This window comes from Pipistrellus hanaki, assembly GCF_964339955.1.
Source record: "Pipistrellus hanaki genome assembly, chromosome: X".
Classification (NCBI taxonomy): Eukaryota; Metazoa; Chordata; class Mammalia; order Chiroptera; family Vespertilionidae; genus Pipistrellus; species Pipistrellus hanaki.
In genome coordinates, this window is record NC_140524.1 from 49,169,805 (window position 1) to 49,182,592 (window position 12,788).

The 12,788-nt window shown below is 40.7% G+C and overlaps 1 protein-coding gene across 5 annotated transcripts in view; it reads right to left on the reverse strand.

The window, feature by feature from the left end:
* Window positions 1-12,539, reverse strand: part of PWWP3B (PWWP domain containing 3B) — a 43,706-nt gene extending 31,167 nt beyond the window's left edge. For 4 of the 5 annotated variants that reach the window (XR_014793742.1, XR_014793743.1, XM_084870465.1 and 1 more), the window contains exons 1-3: window positions 12,461-12,539; window positions 11,644-11,743; window positions 9,982-10,145 (exon numbers count right to left, since the gene is read on the reverse strand). The gene's annotated coding sequence lies outside the window, so the exon portion shown is untranslated. The remainder of the gene's footprint in view (window positions 1-9,981; window positions 10,146-11,643; window positions 11,744-12,460) is intronic. The other variant, XM_084870464.1, reaches the window with a different exon arrangement.
* Window positions 12,540-12,788: the final 249 nt, after the last annotated feature.

Sequence of the window (12,788 nt, forward strand, 5' to 3'; positions counted from 1 at the left end):
AAACAACTGAAAAAGCAGGCTGCATGGGGCGGCCAGGCCGGCAGGGGGTTTAGTGAGGGACGACCAAACAACTGAACAGCAGGCTGTGTGGGGTGACCAGGCTGGCAGGGAGGGGGGCATGAGGGGCAACCAGGCTGGTAGGGGGGCAGTTGGGGACAACCAGGCCAGCAGGATGGGAAGTTGGGAAAGATTAGGCTGGCAGGAAGGCAGTGAGAGGTGACTAAACTGGCAAAGGGGGACAGTTAGGGGTGACCAGATTGGCAGAGAGGGGGAGTTGGGGGTGACCAGGCTGTCAGGGGGCAGTTAGGGGTGACCAAGCCAGTGTGGGGGGCAGTTAGGAGTGACCATGCCAGCAGGGATGGGGCTGTTGGAGGCGACCTGGCTGGCAGTGGTGGACAGTTAGGGGCAACCTGGCTGGTGGGTGGGGTGCAGTTAGGGGCGATTAGGCAGGCACACAGAGGCAGTGAGGGGTGATCAGGCTAGCAGGGGAAGCAGTTAGGGGTGACCAGGCAGGCAGGCATGTGAGCAGTTAGGAGCCAGTGGTCCAGGATTATGAGAGGGATATCCAACTGCCAGTTTAGGCCCGATCCAGCCTAAACTGGCAGTTGGACATCCTCTGAGGGGTCCTGGATTGGAGAGGGTGTAAGCTGAGCTGAGGGGACACCCATCCCTCATGCATAAATTTCATGCATTGGGCCTCTAGTGTTTAGCATAAAACTAGATATAATTAAGGGTTTCAATCATAGTGAATGAAATAAAGACTGTTCATGCTTTGAACTTGCCTGTTTCCACCATTAATACTATTTAAGTGCAGAGAGAAAGAATATTGAAAGCTGTAGAAGTTACTAATTGTTCTGCTAGCAGCAAAGTGGTTTCTTTCAGTTGGCATCCAGTAATGGATAAAGTGGTTATTCTATTGCTTGAGTGGGTTGATGGGTGGACAAACTGTGATGTTCTGTTATCTTAAACATAAGGAGAAATCAGTCAGTCTTTTAAATAAGTACAACTACATTGTACATATTATTCTAGTTTATACAGGCTGCAGATTTATCCTATCATTCCTGACTTACTATATGTTAGTGCTATTTTAGGTAATATGTATTATTTGGTATGATTTTTGGTAGGTTACTTTTTGGGTCTGGGTATGCAAGAATTTTTTTTTAATATAAATTAATGGTAATTCTTTGTTTCATGCCATTTTGGCTTATGAAAGTTTTCTCTACTTTTGGAAAGCAGGGAAAAACTTTGTATATGAATATCAAATGAATACTTTTTTAAGAGTTCCAATGATATTAGTAATTAAGGATATGAAAGTAAAACCACAACGAGACACCACTAACATGTTTATAAGAATGGAAGATATTAAAAAGAGAAAAAAAACCTGACAGTATCAGCAGCTGACAATGATGTAGAACTATTGGAACTTATATATTGCTGGTGGAAATACAAAATATCACAGCTGCTTTAGGAAACAGTTTGGATGGTTCTAACATAGCTAGACACACAATTTCCATATGTAACCATAAGTTCCTACTCTTAAGTACTTACCCAAGAAAACAGGTGAGGATAAAAAGAAAAATAAAGAAAGAAATGTCATATACTATGAAAGACACATTTTGAAAATGCTTTAAGAAAGTTGTTATTTTTTCATGGTGAAGGGACTAGAGTTCATGTTGATGAAAATACCTTGGCGGCTGTGGTGACTGGCAGTGGTTGCAGCAGTGAGGTGATGGGGCTGGTGCCTTCCCCATATCAACCCGGTCGTCTCAAGCAAAGGGTGGCTAGACTGCAGCTTAGGTCCGTTCCCAATGGGAAGTGGGCTTAAGCCATCCATAGGACATCCCCTGAGGGCTCCCAGTATGTGAGAGGGGATAGGCTGGGCTGAGGGACCCCTCCCCAGTGCATGAATTTCGTGCACCAGGCCCCTAGTATATATATAAAAGCCTAAGCAACTGCCATAACTGAAACAACCGAATGGACGACCGAACAGGCTTCATAGGGTGACTAGCCTGGCAGGGGGTTTAGTGAGGAATGACCAAACAACTGAGTAGCAGGTTGCATGGGGCAACCAGGCCAGCAGGGGGGACGTTAGGGGTGACCAGGTTAGCGTGCGGGGGGGGGGGGGAGCATTTAGGAGCACCCAGGCTGGTCGTGGGGCAGTTATGGGTGATCAGGCTGGTAGGCAAAGGCAATTAGGGGTGATCAGGTTGGCAGGGGGGAGTTAGGGGCCACCAGGTTGGCAGGGAGGGCAGTGAGGGGCAATCAGACCAGCAGGCAGAGGCTTTTAGGGGTGATCAGGCTGGCAGGGGGGAACAGTTAGGGGCAATCAGACAGGCAGGCAGGTGAGTGGTTAGGAGTCAGTGGTCCAGGATTGTGAGAGGCATGTTTGATTGTGAGAGGCCCAATGCCGAATTGGAGAGGGTCAGGCTGGGCTGAGGGGACCCTTCCCCTCCCATGCCCATGCACAAATTTAAGTATTCTATAATTTAACTGTACAGGCATACCTCTTTTTATCATGTTTTTGAAATATTGAAGGATTGTGGCAACTATGAGTCTAGAAAGTCAATTAGCACCATTTTTCTAATAGCATTTGCTCACTTTGTGTCTGTTTCACATTTTGGTAATTCTTCCAGTATTTCATCCTTTTTAATTTTTATTATATTTTATGTTGATTTATGATCAGTGATCTTTGATGTTACTATTGTATTTGTTTTGGGACACCACAAACCATGTCCATCTAAGAGAGGGAACTTAGTAGTTGATAAATCTGTGTATTCTGACTGCTCCTCCAACCTGCCATCACCCTGTCTCTCTCTATCTCTTCAGGATTCCCTATTCCCTGAGGAAAAAAAAAACAGTATTGAAATTTGGCCAATTAATAATACTACAATGGTCTCTAAATTTTCAAGAGTAAGAGCTGCAAATCTCTCACTTTTAATCAAAAGTTAGAAATGACTAACCTTAGTGAGAAAGGTATGTCTTATTTTAAGAAATTGCCACAGCCATACCAATCTGCAATAATCACCACCCTAACTAATCAGCAGCTGTCAAGATTGAGGCAAAACCTTCCACCAGTGAAAACATTATGACTAGCTGAAGGCTCAGGTAATGGTCAGCAATTTTTACAATAAAGGTTTTTAAATTAAGGTATGTACATAGTATGTTATTTTAAAAATAATTTTGTATATAGTATTTTAAAGAAATAATGCTATTATATATTTAATAGACTACAACATAGCATATTATAACTTTTATATGTACTAGGAAAACAAACAAAAAAGTGTTATTCTTTATATTTGCTTTATTGTGGTGGTCTGGAAATGAACCTGCAGTATATCTGAGGTATGTCTGTATTTGTTGTTACATAACCATAAACATTTGTCAAAACTTATCAAACTACACATCTAAAATGGTGAATTCAACTCTGTCAATTTTACCTCAATTATTCTGTCTTGAAAATGCACCCAGAATCAAAATATTACCTATATAAAAAAATTTGTATTTTACTGTGAGAGTAATAGGGTTACATATAGAAACTAGAGGCCTGATGCATGGAATTCTTGCACGGGGAGGTGTGTCCTTCAGCCCAGCCTGCACCCTCTCCAATCTGGACTGCTAGCTCCCAACTGCTGGCCTGCCTGCCTTCCTGATTGTCCCTAACCGCTTATGCCTGCCAGCCTGATCACCCCCTACCCACTGCCCTGCCAGCCTGATTGATGCCTAAATGCTCCCCTATCAGGTTGTTTGCCCCTAACTGCCCTTCCCCTGCAGGGTTGATCGCCCCCAACTGCCCTCCCTTGCAGGCTGGTCCCACCCAACTGCCCTCCCCTGCAGGCCATCTTGTGGTGGCCATCTTGTGTCCACATGGGGGCAGGATCTTTGACCACCATATTGTGTGTTGGAGTGATGGTCAATATTGTGTGTTGGAGTGATGGTCAATATGCATATTACTCTTTTATTAGATAGGATAGAGGCCTGGTGCAGGGGTGGGGGCCAGCTGGTTTGCCCTGAAGGGTGTCCCAAATCAGGGCTGGGGTTCCCTTGGGGCATGGGGCAGCCTGGGCAAAGGGCCTGTGGTGGTTTTCAGGCTAGCCATGCCTTCTGGCAAGCCAAGTGGAGGCCCTGATATCTGGAATTTATTTACCTTCTACGATTGAAACTTTGTAGCCTGGAGTGGAGGCCTAAGCAAGCCAGGGCTGCAGAAGCTTGGCTTCTTCCATCATTGGGGGCAACACTAGCCTCCTGCTCTCTCCAGCTCCGTGGTGCCACCATTTTTATTGGGATTTACTTATCTTCTATCATTTAAACTTTATAGCATTGAGTGGAGGCCTAGGCCGGTAAGGGCAGGCATAAAGCTTGGCTTCCTTCATTGCCGGGGAAACCCAGGCCTCCCTCCTGCTCTCTGTGGCTGCAGCCATCTTGGTTGGGTTTATTTGCATATTCATTCCTGATTGGCTGGTAGGTGTGGCTTGTGGGTGTGGTGGAGGTACAGTCCATTTGCATATTGCTCTTTTATTAGATAGGACATTTATTTGTGGTTTGGATCAATGATTGACAAAGAATGTCAGGGGTACCATAATGAATGTGTGAAAAATATTCTTTGGAGTGTATAAAGAATATATTAGAAATTCATTTTTAATCTCTTAAATTTTTATCAACATCTATTTCTGAATTTGTTTTAAAATGTTAGGGGTGTAATTAAGACACCTGACTTTTGATGCAGTTATATAATTCTATAAATTATCTTCAGTATCTCTTTCATTGAAAGTTCATAGACATAAGACAAATGTCAAAAACCTAAATGACATCAGCACCTTATAGTTTGTGAAAATTATATACTTATTAGCAGGTCCTTTAACTACAGTGAAGTTCTCACATGCCACTCAATCATGTGGGCAAAAGAATAGGAAGGAGTTGAAGCCAAAGTGCTATAATCTGGAGGTAGAGTTCAGGTTAAGAATATATTCCCAGTGAGTAAGCAGAAGCCAAATATGTGAGAGACAGAATGTTATAGAATAAGCTATTTATTTTAATAGTATATTTTTTAGTGTATAACAACCATATGAAAGACTAGAAATGGTCCAGTTAGAATATTCTTAAAGACTATTAGGGAGCCATGATAATTGAAAAGAAAGGAATCTTAGATCTTAAGGTTATTCAAAAATAGTCCATGACCCATAAGGCATAAGCACAAACAACTAAAACTGGCTAAACAAAGTTAAAACCTTATTAATGTTCACTGGATGAATGTCAGCCTACCTGAAGAGGAAGAACCTCAGAATAAAACTTACTAAGGATGAGCAACCACCATAGGAAAAAGGCAAGTCAGACAGTGAATCACTGCCAGGGCAGAAGGGACATATAATCTCTATTCAAATGTATATGGGCATGAAAGAGAGGGGGGAAAAGAAAAAATAATACATACCAGTGACCTAGACGTCACAAGATAAACCTGCTATGTCTAGAGATTTTGTGTTCTGGTAATTCTAAGACCTATACAGTGCCAAACAATGGATGAAGCTGCTAAAAATTAAGATTCAAAATGATAGAATTGGAAACATCCTACGTAATAAAAGAGTAATATGCAAATTAACCATCACTCCGCTACACCCACAAGTCATGCCCACAAGTCACACCCACCAGCCAATCACAGCAAGTATGCAAATAAACCCAACCAAGATGGCTGCCAGAAGGGAGGCTTGGATTTTCCTGGAAACAGAAGAAGCCAAGCTTTCCACATACAGGCCGGCCTAGGCCTCCACTCAAGGATACAAAGTTTCAATTATAGAAATGGCTGCAGCCAGGGATGGAACAGAAGGCTTGGCTCTGCTCCAGGCTACAAAGTTTCAATTGTATAAGGTAAATAAATTCCAGATACCAGGGCCTCCACTTGGGTCACCAGGGGGCGTGGCTGGCCTGCAAACCACCACAGGCCACTTGCTCAGGCTGCCCCATGCTCCAAGGGAACCCCACCCTGATCCTGGACACCCTTTAGGGCAAACCAGCTGGCCCCCATCCCTGCATCAGGCCTCTATCCTATCTAATAAAAGGGTTATATGCAGATTGACCAGCACTCCAACACACAAGATCAAGATAGCTGCCCCTATGTGGTCAAAGATCCTGCCCCCATGTGGACACAAGATGGCCATCACAAGATGGCCAATAGGGGAGGGCAGTTGGGAGAGACCAGGCCTGCAAGGGAGGGCAGTTGGAGGCAATCAACCCTGCAGGGAAGGGCAGTTAGGGGTGACCAGGCCAGCAGAGGAGGGAAGTTGGGAGCAAACAGACTATCAGACAGAAGTGGTTAGGGGCAATCAGGAAGGCAGGCAGGCAAGCAATTGGGAGTCAGCAGTCCTGGATTGTGAGAGGGATGTCCAACTGTTCATTTAAATGGACAGTTGGACATCCCTCAAGGGGTCCCAGATTGGAGAGGGTGCAAGCTGGGCTGAGGGACACCCCCCCACCTTGCCCCATGCACAAATTTTGTGCACTGGGCCTCTAGTTAAAATAAATAAAAGAAAAGAAAGGCTGATGAGGACCTTACAACTTCATCATCACAGCACATAGCAAACAAAGCTTTACTGCAATATGAGTATTAATTTAGAGAGACTAAACTGTAGTATTCTTCCCTGGATTAACAAGTAAAGAGATTGACCTCTATGGGAACTGTGTTGGGGAATTTAAAGAAAAAGGGGAATTCCTTCTTGTCCTCTTTCCCCTCATGCCCTAAGCCATTCTCTGAGATACCCATAGGAAAGATCCAGGCTGAACCAAAATTCTTCCCCTCACCACTCTGAATAAAGGTACTACTCAGTTCTTTAGTGAGGAGGTATAAGAAACAATTTTTCTTTTAATTGAAAATTTCCCATTACTTTATTCATTACCATATTGCCCACATACCAGTATAAGACATGAGATTATTGTTGTTTTACTCTTTTTTTTTTCTTTTCCTTTTTCTTGAATTTACTGGGGAAACACTGGTTAACAAAATTATAAAGAATTTAGGTGCATTATTCCACAGCACACCATCTGTATGTGTGTGTTCACCACCCCAAGTCAAATCTCCATTCATCAGCATTTATCCCCCTATATCCTCTTCCACCCCAACCCCCAGTAATCACCATACTGTTATCCATGTTGATGAGTTTTTTTTTAAATTATTTTTATTATTGAACTAGAGGCCTGGTGAATGAAATTCGTGCATGAGGGGGGGGAGGGGTCCCCTAATCCCAGCCTACACCCTCTCCAATCAAGGACCCCTTCAGGAATGTCTGACTGCCCTCTTGCAATATGGGACCACTGACTCCTAACCACTCACCTGCCTGTCTGCCTGATTGCCCCTACCCCTTCTGCCTGCCTGATTAACCCTAACTTCTCTGCCTGCCTGCCTGCCTAATCATCTTCAACTGCCCTCCTCTGCTGGCCTGATCTTGCCCTCAACTTCCCTCCCCTGCCAGCCTGATCAACCCTAACTGCTCTGCCTCAGCCTTCACCACCATGGTTTTGTCCAGAAGGAAGTCAGACATACAGAAAATGGCCAGTTGACCCAGTCTAATTACCATATTACCCTTTTATTAGTATAGATAGATTATATAGGATTGCTTAAATTGGGGAGGGAGGGGCTTTTTTAGCAGGAGGAGGTGCTCTTGGCAGACAAAAATACATATATCTGGACTGATTGCCAGCCATAGGCACTATACTGCCAAACCAGTCATTAAAAAATTGAATCACTATCTTACATCTTACACCAAACAGCTGTTGCCCTTAAAACCCCTCTTCAGCCTTCACTTTAGGTTCTGCCTTCATGTTCACCCAGAATAGGTTCTGATTGGTTGGGTTCTATGCCAGTCAGTGTCAAAAGATCCGCCTCCTAGGCAGCCATTGGCTCCTCAAAGTTCACCCAGATTTGATTCTGATAGGTCAGTTTCTTAGCCAGTCAGAATCTCTGGGCCAATCTCTGGGCCTATCTCCAGCTCTATCTCCAGGCCTGATCCACAGCCTCTGAAGCAGCTGCTGATCAGGCCCTTCCTCTCTCTCCAGGCCTCTCTCTGGGCCTGATCTGGAGCTGCCACACCTGCTTTGCCCTGTATACCACCCGTGCCACTCTGCCTGCCGGCCACCAGCCTTGATGTGATAGGAACCTCTGGGTCATGGGGATGGGACCGAGAGGTGCTCCATGCACTTCCTGGTGACTGGTCATCTGTCTGGCCATTTAAATTGTGATGGCCCCTGACCTTTTATAATGTAGAGGTTATACAGATGTACCCCTTTTCCCCATTGACCCCTTCTAGTCTGCCCCTTCCCTCCATGCACTTTTCTCTCTTTTTACTTTTTTGCTCTGTCCCTCCAACCTCCCACCCAGCCCCCCCAAACTTCATCACCAACAGCTATCACCCTGCTCTCTCTATCTATGAGTCTGTCTCTATTTTGTTTGTTAGTTCATTAGAGTCCACATATGAGTGAAAGCATATGAAACTTGTCTGTTTATGAATGGCTTATTTCACATAGCATAATGCTCTCTAGGTCCATCCATGCTGGTGCAAAGGGTAAAATTTCCTTCTTTTTATAGCTGAGTAGTATTCTGCAGTGTAAAGGTACCACAGCTTTTTTATCTGCTCATCTACTGATGGACACTTGGGCTGCTTCCAAATCTTAGCTATTGTAAATAGCACTGCAATGAACATAGAGGTGCATATATTCTTTTAAATTTGTTTTTCAGGTTTCTTAAACTATTAAATAGACAGCATGATGGCAAGGTTATATGTTAGAATTTCTCAAATAGATATACAAATATGGGTTTGGGACCAAGTTCTAACTTTACTAGCTAACTGAAGGAACAACTGGTATATTGATATAAAAATATATTACAAAATTAAAATAAATTTTAAAAGTTCAGCAATAGTTTAAATGTGTAGTAGAAATATACAGTATATGAAGAAGGAAGTGGGGAAGAAAAAATAAATTAAAAATGAACCACTGAAGATCTGAAAATATATATCATTCATTGGTACATATGGATATAGACTAGAAAGCAATCAGTGAAATCTGAATCATCTAGAAAAATCTTTAGGTCATTTGTCTGTGTTTAACTGCCTCGTTAACCACACACAAAAAAAAACACACAAAACAGTTATGTTAGAGGTCTTGGGGTTACTAATAGTTTCTCCTTTTGTGCCTATACATATTCTCCTGAAAACTTGCAAGGAAACTTTAAAATAATTTTGAATTGGTAATATACTCACTCAAAGAAAAGGTAAAGAAAAAGAGAATTACTAAAGCAATTTCATCTGTCAACCATAAACAATGAAAATGGAGACTATATACAAAAAGATTAATAAATACTGGGCCCCAATACTGGGGGAAAATATTTAAAAGTTAAAGGAATGAGAAGTAGTTATGTAATGCCCCAGCATGAAGGCTTATCATAGCTATTAAATATAAGAAATGAGTTTGTAAGAGATTTGAAGAGCAGGGATGTTTCTGAGTACGTCAGGGGTATATAATTTATGTTATTGGATACTTTAATTCTTAGAGGCCTCTCAAGATTTATTCTCAAGTAATCTTTTAACTTCTTAAAACTGCCCTATCTACACAAGGCAACCACAGATACTGGGTTTAGTGTCTCCCCTCAGACAACACCACCATGACCTCATTAAGAGAATAAACTTAGTGGCTATATATTTGGACACAATGGCTACTTATTGAATAGAGTACTTTTCAAGGATTTATTGAGTCAGGCAGTTGGCTGTTACCTACAAGTCTTCCATAAGTAGACATTATTATACCCATTCATATAATTTCTTTAGAGGATTTTAGCATATTTAATTCTTTCCTAACAGTAGAACCCAAAGTTTTTAATTTATAATGTTATGGCTAATAAGCCAGAATCAAAATAAATATTCTATTCTTAACCATGTTTTAACTTAACTTGCCAGATTTTCTAACTTATCCATGTTTTAACATATAATGGAAAAGCCTTACCAATGTCACATGGATTGTGGAGGGTGTGTCCCTATGATCCTGTTGTCCACCAGGGCCTTCTTCCTTTCTGCTCAAGGCTTCTGTTGTTGCACTGCCTTTCTGGGGCTCAACGAGCTTCACATACAGATTCACCAGGTCATGTGCATCTCTGATATTAACCTAGGCTGTCCAAAAAGAGGCAGGGAATCAAAACAATTCAATGGAAATGGTGTGGAGAAACTTCTTTACAAAAAAAAAAAAACAAAAAAAAAACACAAAAAACAAAACTTCAGCAGGCATGCCATTCTAAAACACAGGAAGAAGATAAAATCTCATCTGTGATATAGATGCCATGTTTATTTTCCTTTTTGTTTTTGTTATTTGAAATGCTCTCTGACACAGTTTGGTCACATGTTTGGTTATATGGTTCATGCTGAGATCATTTTTCGCAGGAAAAGTGTAATGTGGGGATAGGAAGCAGGGAAATAATAACTGCCTGCATCTTCTGTAGGCCAAATTTGACATAGATATATTTTTAAGGCTTTTTCTTTTTCTTTTTTTTTTTTTTTTTTAGTTCTTCCATCAGTCCTAGTGTGGGGATTTTTATTCTAGACATGTACAAATTTATAAACAGAACTGTGGTCACACTCTACATGCCAATGCCATTTCATAGTCTGTTAATATAAAATATGTTTCATTAATTACTTCAAATATAATTCCCCTCTAATTTGTTTGCTCAATTCATGAAATAGTTGTCTAGTGAAAACTTGGAAAATCTAGCAAGTGCCATCTTGTGACCAATAGCAGAACTACACCCTGTTACTACTGTAGTTCCTTATGGGAGAAGGTTGGGAACTACTACACCCTGCCAAGACAGCAATTTTCTCAGGCTTCTAGAATATACAATGCTCAAATTTACAGTTTTGTTATGCATTGCACAAAAAATGGAATGCTAATCTCTATACTTCCAATGGTCTGATAAAAAGAAAATGAAATGCTTGTGAAAATTGAACAGATGAAGATTTATTTTAAAAAAGTATAATTCTGAAAAAAATAATCAATATTATTGTCTTCTGAGTACCCTTCCATATTTTTTCTTGACATATATACATGAATGCATGTAATTTCAGACCAGCATTTTACTGTGCTCAAGCCCATGGTTTGAAAGTATTTTCCATATTAATAAGTATTTTCAATGTCCTTTTTAATGAATCAGTTCAAATATAATTCCCCCTAATTTGAAACATTTTATGCCAAATTTTTTCTGATAGTCTTTTAAAAATGACCAAATATATATTAATAATTATTTTTAAATAAATAATAAAGTGTCCTGTCTCTCCAACCACACAAACAATCCCATTAATAGGTAGTCTTATATTTTTTCTTATTTTGTTACACAAATTTTGTTAACACAGTACTTCATCTTTAAATGACATAATATCGTACTTGCCATTCTTCAATTTTAATTTTTCACCTAATACAATTTCTCAGGCATCTTTTCAAATTACTACATGTTCATACTTCCATTTGTCAGCTATATAACATTCAATTGTATGCATTGCATCATGCCACATACTATTTTTAAAACTGCTAATAAAAATGAACCAAATCCTTTCTCTGTCTCACTCTTAAACTTAAAAGATACAGAAAGATGTGTTTTTGCTCACAATAGCTATACCATACCTGTGAGGCTGAAAGAATGAGTTGCAAGGAGGACACACACAGGGCTATAGCCAACACAGCAACCAGGCTATGTGCTTGATCAGGTCCAGGAAAATTTCCACTATTGGCAAAAGACAAGGGGGGTATGTTTTCAAGTCTGTGTGTATGTGTATCTACCAGTGTTTATATGTCTAAAACCAAATGGGTGCACTGTTTCAGCTTCATTTTGCACTTCTAGTGATAAAAAAATGATCACGTAATAAAACAATTCTAAAAATTCTAAAACTGGTTAAAATATATTTTGAAACCTCCAGTAATCTGAATGCTTTAGAGATGCTGACTGTTAAGAGGGGATTCTAGCTCTCTGATTAAGGAAAATCATATATTTTTTACAAATGTTATCACTCAACAGCATATCTGGATCCCTTCCATGTTCGTGTACATTTATATTTCTGTTTGTATGTGCTAACCAATTTTTGTTTACATTTTTCTATCCGTTATTTTTGTGTAGAATAATAAATATTTAAATAAAAATATAATAAACTCTCTAATGAAGATAGAAACATGGGATGTCGTGTAAAAATTAACATGAACAGCATGCCTCACTTAAGTCTTAATTTAGAAGCTGTAATCTGATCACCCATTCCCACACTGTGGACTTCAAAAAATATCGGGAGAAACTAAATTTTCAGGGGGTTAAATCTGTCACAATAACAGCAATTCCCCCCAAACTCTATTTCATTCCCATCTCTTGCAGACAACAATCTATTTTTTCCCATCGTAATACCAAAGCCCGAAGAAATTCCCAGAAAATAACTCGCTTTAAGACAGCCATTACCTTGAAGCTTCTTGTCAGCTGCAGCCTCATGAAATGCAGCCCCTCCCCCAAGACAGGCCAGGAACAGCTCACTTCCAAGCTTCTGAGAGAATGCTCCGCCCCCTCCCTGTGATGGGGAAAGCAGGGGGCCTTTCCCTAAATTAGAGGGAGGAGAATCGCCAAGTAAACTGAAATTCACTTAAAGGGGAAAAACGGTCATTTTTAAAGGATTTCAAAGCGAAATCGCAATATATGTCTCTTTAATTCCCATTCAAAACTCAGGGGTAGGTGATTTCCTAAAAAGAAGTAGCAAAACCCTTTATCATACAATAAAGTCCTAGTTAAAAAT